Here is an 8,719-nt window from a genome sequence, read left to right as displayed (position 1 = left end):
GAACACAGAAAGAATGAAGGAATGAGGGGGTCTTTCTATCTATCTATGGATTTATATAGGGCATAAACAGAGCAACCAGTCATTCCATGCACTTGGAAATTGTAAGAAAAACAAAACAAACCCAACCAAAAAAAAAACAGAGAACAGGAGAAGAGGTAAAGAATGAGCAGGGAAATGAGAGGTTTGCATAGGAAGAGGGTTGAAGGTTTTAAAGATGGGATGGGAGTGTTTAAAGGAGAAAAGAGAGTTTGTGATAGCCAGGGCTGAGCCTGCAGGATTGGTTAACTGGAGGAACTGAAGGTCATATTTCAGACAGGAGGGGAGTGACCAAGGGAGGAGGAAGGGAATGGGAGGGGGAGGTGAAAAAAAGTCATCTACACTTTTCCATTGCTCCTAATGCCACAGACTTGCTGCACTGCTCACACTCACCTCTTCGCTAACTTTTGGGAAGTTTTGTTGTCATTTGTACTGCTGTGATTTTGGGATGCTTGAAAAGAAAAAAGGACATTGCTGGGATATGTTGACACACTGAACATCTGGAGGTCTCTCTTTTTTAAATTGTTTTTTCCTTTTAATGTGATACATTGATAGAACATCTCCAAGGAAGGAAAGAAGGGAGAACACAGGACTGACCTTACTCATTCACCCTGGATTGGGGGGGATTTGGCTGTTCCCCCTCTTTTGGACCTCTCTCATTTCCCGTGTAGCTGGGCCCTTGCAATCGGGATTACACACAAGGCAGACTGGACTACACGTTGCGGCACATATTGGAGGTGCTGAGAGAAGGGATACATTGATATATTGCAGCAGAGATCTGTCCCCAGAGATTAGCTAGAACCTCGCTGTTTAGTCTCACCAGACACACGCCTGCTGTAGGACAGGGGGATCCTATTACAAGAGACTCTCCAGGTAATGCCAGCGAGCTCTGATCTATCAGGGTGCACAATGAATTTTATACATTGCATTTATTTATTTTATCTTTTTACATTTTTATTTTCTTGGAGCATTTCATTCCTGCCTTTGATTTAGTTCATCCTACACTTTGTGGACACGATTTAATAGGGAGATAGCAGCACCCTTGCATGACCTGTCATTCACTGGTACAAATGTCCAATTAAATCCCTTTCTCTAGTTCTCTGTAAAGTTGTACAGCGCTACGGAACTTGCTGGCGCTGTATAAATAATAAACTAATAATAATGTTGCTGTTGAAACGAGTAAGGATAGAAAGGTAACCCAATGAATGCACACTGTGTCTTAGTGCTCCCAGGTCTGTCTGGTTTATTTTATTAAATTGGCTTTTTTCATTCTATAATGAGTTATATGGCAGTGTGATTTCATGTTTTATAAAATATGTGTTTAGATAGATCCTATGTTTTCTGTGCAAGCAGTGGGTATCACACTATAGAACACACAGAGCTAATAAAGTATGCTTGCTGGTTCTATAAACAAGGTATGGATTGTAGAAGAATTTTGTCTTGGCACTTGGTTAAACCTATGTATGTAAGTATTGTGGTTAAACCTATGTATGTAAGTATTGTGGTTAAACCTATGTAAGTATTGTAGTATGGGATTGTAGTTAAACCTATGTAGGTATTGTAGAGGCTGATGTTTGTTTGGCACAGTTTTACCAATCTCACTTTAATTTATTTTTTTATTTTTTGTACTAATGATGTCGATCACTGTGGTCTTGAGATGTGTGAATTTGGTGTCTGAAAATAGTCCAAGTGTAGCAAATGTTTGATAAGTAGCCCAGATGGTCCTCATCCAGCTAGCCAAGAAACTGACCTTCACTCCATTTAAACTGAAAACGTCACTGCTGCAGAACCTCTTGGATATGGAGCTGTCAATCACATTGGTTAATTGATTTTATTAGGTCAGCTACAGTTTATTTTTATTTTTTTAATGGAATTCTGTAGTAGCTAAAAATGGCAGTTACGTGATCTTAAACGACTATAAATTATTTTAAATTATGGGTCATTTATAAATAATTATTATCACCGTCTCTAGTGTCAGTTATTATTCTTGGTATGTCTTCATTGGTTGTTGCTGCAATACTAATCCCTTCATGCTGAACCGTAAGCAAAGTGGATGAGGGTAATGGGAGTTGCAGTCCTGCAAGAGCTGGATACATTTTTATGATTTGTTTTTTTTTTTTGCCCCTGGATCCCTTTGAACTGTGAACTCCCAAACCTCTTGCTTTGTGTGTTTTTTTTCCTTCTACGTACATTTTTTTTTTTTTTTTTTTTGCCATAAAGTATGTCTGCTTGGTAAAAGCATAGGTCATTCCCTGAAATAGTTAAATCCATCCCCCCCCACACATTCTGTGTGTGTCCTGGTTAGGATTAGGAGCTGGTCACTGCAGGGCTGAGAGGGTTAATAACATGGAGATAAAACAATTTCACCTAGTGACAGATTTACACAATTTGGGGGTAGGTAAATCAATGGAGCCTGCTAAGGAATGCACTAACATCCAATAACCGTGTAAACTTGCTTTCTTAGTCAGAGGTCTGCAGAGTGTCTCAGTGCAACAAAGGGGTTAACCCTTCCAGTGCCCGGGGTTCTTGACATACCTGGTAGTGTGTGCATAGCTGAATGCTGCCAAATAGAAATGTTACAGTCCATTCTAATCCCCTGTACTTTCTATTGGCCTTTAAAGGGTTACAGGTCTCCAAAAATGTTATATGTTAAAACATGTATAAATACATATATCAAGGTATATTTTAGTTTATTCAGAGTTGAAAATGCCTGATATGATGTCCCCAGAGTGCTTCTCACAACACATTGCATGATAGGTAAAACTGCCATGTGATAAAAAATAAATGTTATCATTTTATTCCAGGGCTTGTCAAAAGGTAGACTGGCACTCAGAATGGAAATGCATAATGGGACTTGCAGTCCTCCTACAACTGGGGATCTATCTCCTTTCTACATTTTTTTTTTTTTTTTTTTTACACATTACTTTGACCAGGGGTGACAAAAAGGTAGATCCCCAGACATTTTAAAACTGCAACTTCCATGATGCTTTGTCATTGTAAAGGCAATCTAGAGGCATGCAAAGCATCATGGGAGTTGTAGTTCTACAACATCTGGGGAACTACCTTTTGGGCATCCCTGGCCTAGAGTTGGGGTTTATCCACTGAACAGTGAATGTAATCAGGATTACACAACTTACACACACAATGCTGATTTGGTAAAATCTCCCAACTGTGCTACAGTATAATCACAGCTTGTTTACATTTTAGTCTAAACTGTGTGATTTATTTTTTTAAATGTATTTATTTTCAAAGTTAATTACAGCTCTGTGTTTAGTGAATAAACCCCATTTGTTTAATTAAGGGCTTTCCAGGTGTGTAGTCCAGCTGGGATAAAATTGTCTCTCTAGCCCAGCAGTTGCCACTAACATACAAGGGGTTGTAAAGAGTGCTGTCTTGGTCACTTGCCAAAAGCAATTCTCATTTAATATTAAGATTTCTATTTCATCACACTGGTTGTGTTTGTATAATAGGTGTATTGTTATACAGTGGGCAAATTCCCTTTTGGTGTGATATTCTGCTGTACATTAAGCAATTGTGATTTTGTGTGAATTCCTTATTTTTTTTTCATTTATTTTTTGTTTAGTTTTTTTTTTAGTTCCCAACTTTTTGTGTAGTGTGTGTGTGTGTGTGTGTGTGTGTGTGTGTAATGTGATGGCTTTCTGGCCTCATTGTTAACTGTGATGGAGTTTGAAGTCCTCTTGATTCTTAAGTAGTGATTGAGAAGGTAGGAGCTTTCTTGCCCCTTGCATGGAATGCCAATTAAAATGCAGATCAGGCTACTTTGTGATCTGTGCAAGGCTTTAGAAATAGATTGTATGGCAGGGGTGTTGAGGGAGTAGGCCATATCTTCTTGGAAGCAAAATGAGAAACTCTATATGGGATTTGCAAAACACAATTAAAATGGTGGTTAGTTATGCTGCCTTCCAGGGATTTAGCAGATTCAGTGGGGCAAGGGTTAAATCCTTTTTTCCATGGAGGTTTGAAGAGGGAGAGGGGGAAAAATAATGAATGTATAGCTCTGTTTTAAATGGAACAGACTGTGTGAAAAGGTGCTGTTAATGAAAACGATGCCCTTTACATAAGAATTCTTCCTTCTCTAGAACGTGATTAGAGAAGACATTGGCAGGTTATTATTGCTTAAAGCTGGGGACCCTTGCTAGAACATGAGTGGAGAGAAGGACATTCGGAAGGGGAGCGTTTAAACACGTTTTTGTTAAAGTGTTTGAAAGTTAATTAGTTAAAGCAATTTAAACTAATTTTTTCTTTAATTGAAAGAGGTAAAGGATCTCGGGCAAGACATTTTTTTAATCTTCATATTTTCAGTTAAAGGCCATATGTAAAGAGGGTGTTGATTTGGATTGGGTTGAAAGTGTCGGCTTGTGTGTATGTTTCTGTCTTTTCTATATTGTGGGCCTCTGTGACTTTATTTTTTTTTAAAGGCATTGTGACGGCTCTGCAGGTCACAGAACAATAGGGGGTGATGACTCTTTTCAAGCCAGACCTATATCCTTAGAAAGATGCTCTCTGTACCAGTTCTGGGGGATGGTCTTTTAATCTCTTGGCTAAAACTAAAACCTATATATTATTCTATTATTTATCAATTTCTTTCTTCCTCCCATGTTGGCTACCTACCTTCCAAATACTTAATTAGCATTCTTTTTTTTATTCCTTTAACTTTGTGATTGGAATTCAAGGCGTAAAGATAGTGAACAATCTGGCTAGTTCCATTATATAATAGACATCTTTTATTTATTTATTTTTTTAACATGAAATGGCAAGTATTTGGTACATGATTTTGACCCTCATCTTGTTTTTTCTTAGTGTTTCTTAGTGTTCTTGTGTTTCTTGTGTTTCTTAGTGTTCAGTGCTGCATATATTACTATTGCATTCAAGACTTTAAAAATAATTTGTTTTCCAATGTACTTAGCAATGTAAACTACCTACTGATGCCAAAGTACCATGGGTCCCATAATATGCTGCCTTCGCACATATAACTTCTCTTTATAAACCTTCATAGACCTTTTATTTTTAATTTATTTATTACTGGCATTTATAAAGCGCCAACATATTCCACAGCGCTGTACAATTGGGAGAACAATACAATTTAAACAGACCAATACAAATGACCTGTGTGAGGTTTTCCTCCGCTTAAATCCCTCCTCAGCTGTCCAACTTGGAATCAGCTTTCTGTAGGTAGAATACAAAGTATTTGTAGAGCATTATAGAATTCTACCATGGGAGCGATTTAATTAGTCCAATATTACTTTGTTACTGATATGGCGTATCCGATCTGCCAGGAAATCATAAGACCGGTTATAATAAGAGTGCTCAGTACAAATTCTTTTTAACGTTCTACTCTGGTTTCTGAACCACTAATGCACCATGCTCTACATATTTCCATTTTGGCACATGTGACACATCAAAATCACATAAGGAACAAGACAGTTTTCCCAGACCACCTTTCTTCTGCGGAATCTTGACTTGAGAGTGCAAATGGCTTTATAAAGCTGCTTTCTATTAAGGGTTAGGTGACAACTGCTGTACTCCATTAGGCTATGACTGTGTGTGACTGTATGAAATCTCAATGTTCTTTTGTTTACTGTTCTTAACAATTTAGAGATTTTCAAATTCTCTCTCTATCCTCCCCCTCCCCGTTGTCCTTCTCATCCCTTTGTGTCTTTTTTTGGATTGAGATCACAACTTCACAAGGAAAGGGAGTAGTCTGGACTGAGCACAGTCAGGGTTGTGATTGATGGACCAGTGGGTGGGATGTGTTGATTAAGCGTGTTCTTTTAAGATCTTCATTGAAAAGTGAAAATAAAAACAAACCAGGTAATCTAGGCTTCAGTGCTGAAAATAAACAATGGTAATTAAATTACCATCCTTGTGCTAACCATACATTATTCTACCATTTGATGGCTGCAGCATCCCAGCTGATAGAAACAAAATGTTATCTTTTTTTTTTTTTTTTTTGCATTGTAGTTTTGTCCAAACAAATGTCTTTCTCTGCCAACTTATCTGATGCCTCTGGTTTTTTTTAAAGTATCTGTGTTTTGTTTTGTTTTTGGGTGGAGGGTTGCCCCCAAGGGATTTAGTGGCATTTTGGGTGGAGGGTTGCCTGCAAGGGATTAGGAGCATAACCTATTATGGAACAGTAGAAATTGCTGACTGTAATGTCCCTGGTACTCCAGTTAACCATCCTTTGTCTGATTACATGGGAACTTTTCAGGGTATACATGGAATTTAAATCCTTTCTATTAAAAACAAAACCTATATAATGGATGCTCCTTGTCCATAAAGTGCCAACACTGAGCACAATGAATAATACAGTGCGTTGTGATTGTGTTCTGTGGAATATGATGACGCTTTTATAAATAATAATATAATAGTTATTATATATATATATATTTTTTATATAACCCCACCATATCCAGTAGCCCAGTAAGAAATTATATGTTTTGGTGAACAGGAAGAGGTGAGCAGGGCCTAAAGTGTGTATGATTTGTTCTGGGCCACACTGTTTGTTTTTGCTGTCTTTTTGAAATTTGTCATTGTCATTCCCTGCAAAATCTCGTTGGGCATCTTGGTTTCTGAGATTGGCAAAGTCCAGCATTCGATCTGCTGACAAAGAACACAGAGGGAACTTAAGGTTGGTGGTTGTGGTGACTGTGAGTCTTTGACTGTGTCGGTGTGAGTTTTTAGCAGGCTATGCTAGGGGGTAATTAATCACTGGCAAGTTGACAGCTTCATGCTGGAGCTCTGGTCCACAGCCGACATGGAACTGGCAGTTGGAGATGACAAAAAACAGACCCTGATTTGACTAAGGAAGGATTCTCCAATTAGTGAGGTTGAATGCTGGGTTTAAGGTAGCAGAGTTACAGACTCTTGCGAGGAGGTTAATAAAACTGTAGTGTAGACTTTTGGTTCTGTAAATAGTTCTAAAGAATAAAAATCTTTGTTGTCCGCAATTCTACAGTTACGTTTGGGAAGAGGAAAAGGCATTGGACGTGTGATGTGGGTTAAAGTGAGTAAGTGTGTGAATACAGGTCTTGAATAGGCTCCACGTGTCCAAATACATAACCATACAATGTCATTGATTTGAAGATTTAAGATGCTGCTAATTGCTAATTGCCTAGCAGATTATCATTTATACTTTATCAACTGATGGACATCCTGTAACATTTTTGATCAATTAGTAAAACATTTTTTAAGATAATGTGGCGAAACCGACCTCGCCACGTGTCCTTGGAGGGGGCTGCTTGCCCGCCTCTTGCCTTTTGGACTATGGACCCGACTTTATGTGAATGTGTTAACCCAGATAGCCATGCCATGGAGCCCATTTGTGTAGTTATAGACTTTGGCTCCATGGCAATTAAACTGTATTTGTGTGATCTGAGTGCCATTCACCTAATAATGTGCGCTCAGTTCTAAGCTATCTGGGGATATGTAGAAATGTGTGTTTTATGTGTTAAATGTATCAGTATGTAATTTTGTCTTTTACTGTCTTTATGTCTGCCATGTGGGTAATGGAGTTTTGCCTCTGTCCTTGGAGATAATTAGATTCCTTCCCCAATTATCTCCAGGCCAGAGGGGAGGGATTGTGAGATGTGTGGGAGGTAACACATGTATGATTGGTGTACTGTTAATCCCTCCCTTGCATGGGAGAATCCTTTATAAGCCTGTTGTGTGAATAAATCAGTGTTGTTGCTGTTTAACCCTGAAGCTGAAGTGTTGTCTCATTCTTGGGGGGAGTTTGACTGTATGCCGATTGCCAGGAGTGTAAGCTTTTCGTATTGCTTTTCCTGTTCGGCTGCTTCCAGGGTTCGTGTGTCTGCTGTTCGAGAGTTGGTGAATACGTGCAGTTTGGAGTTCGGGAGGTTGGTGATTGCAGTAGCTGCTGGTCTATCTGAAAGGGGATTATCACCTAAACTGGGTTTTATCCTGCTGTGGGCGAAACGGTCCGTTACAATTGGTGGCAAGCGGCGGGATCGTTCCTACAACCAGAGGGACAGCTTTTTATTTAAAATTCTGCCCACAAATTATGGATACACTTGTATACCTCTTTAAGACCAGCCATTTCAGGATAGATTGGGGTAAATTTATGGATGTGTTGAAGATTATATTCAAATGTTAGGATTTTTGGCTCTGATCTGCAGAGCTATCCTATGACCATGCACATCTTAAAGGAACGCTATAGCATTAGGAATATTTCCGAGGCTCTTCCCGACTGCAAATAAAATAATAAATTTAAGGTTTTTACTTATCTTTTTATTTTTTTTATTTTATAATTCTTTATTTTTCAGTGCATTGAGAGATAACAAGCGGGCATGTGGTACCCCAACGGCAGTCCTCATGCTTTTCGAGAAACAGTTATAACATTAGGGTTTAGGTTAGTACTTGCACAATTTTATATTATAGGTTAATTCACATAGAAAGCATTGCGTTCTCAGCGCATTTTTATATTTATACAATGGTAAACAAGCTAGGTACATATAGCTAACTGCAAATCATTCTTCATGGCTAAGACGTTGCTAATTGTTAGTTAAATAGGAACATTCGATGTTGCTCTATGCTTGGTACACGTGAAGAAATATGTGATTAAATATACAAGCTTAGTCTAGTTATAGGGTTCAAACATCAGAAATACAGTTTAGTACATGCTTAAAATGTTAACATGTTAGAT

General features: G+C 38.3%; 1 protein-coding gene across 5 annotated transcripts in view; it reads left to right on the top strand.

Moving 5' to 3' along the window:
• Positions 1-380: 380 nt before the first annotated feature.
• FGFR2 (fibroblast growth factor receptor 2) overlaps positions 381-8,719 on the top strand; it is a 91,773-nt gene continuing 83,434 nt past the window's right edge. For all 5 annotated transcript variants that reach the window (XM_063434173.1, XM_063434172.1, XM_063434170.1 and 2 more), the window contains exon 1: positions 381-909. The gene's annotated coding sequence lies outside the window, so the exon portion shown is untranslated. The remainder of the gene's footprint in view (positions 910-8,719) is intronic.

This window comes from Pelobates fuscus, chromosome 10 (genome assembly GCF_036172605.1).
Source record: "Pelobates fuscus isolate aPelFus1 chromosome 10, aPelFus1.pri, whole genome shotgun sequence".
Taxonomy (NCBI): Eukaryota; Metazoa; Chordata; class Amphibia; order Anura; family Pelobatidae; genus Pelobates; species Pelobates fuscus.
The sequence above is the reverse complement of the archived record's forward strand: the minus strand, read 5'-3'. Positions and strand labels throughout refer to the sequence as shown.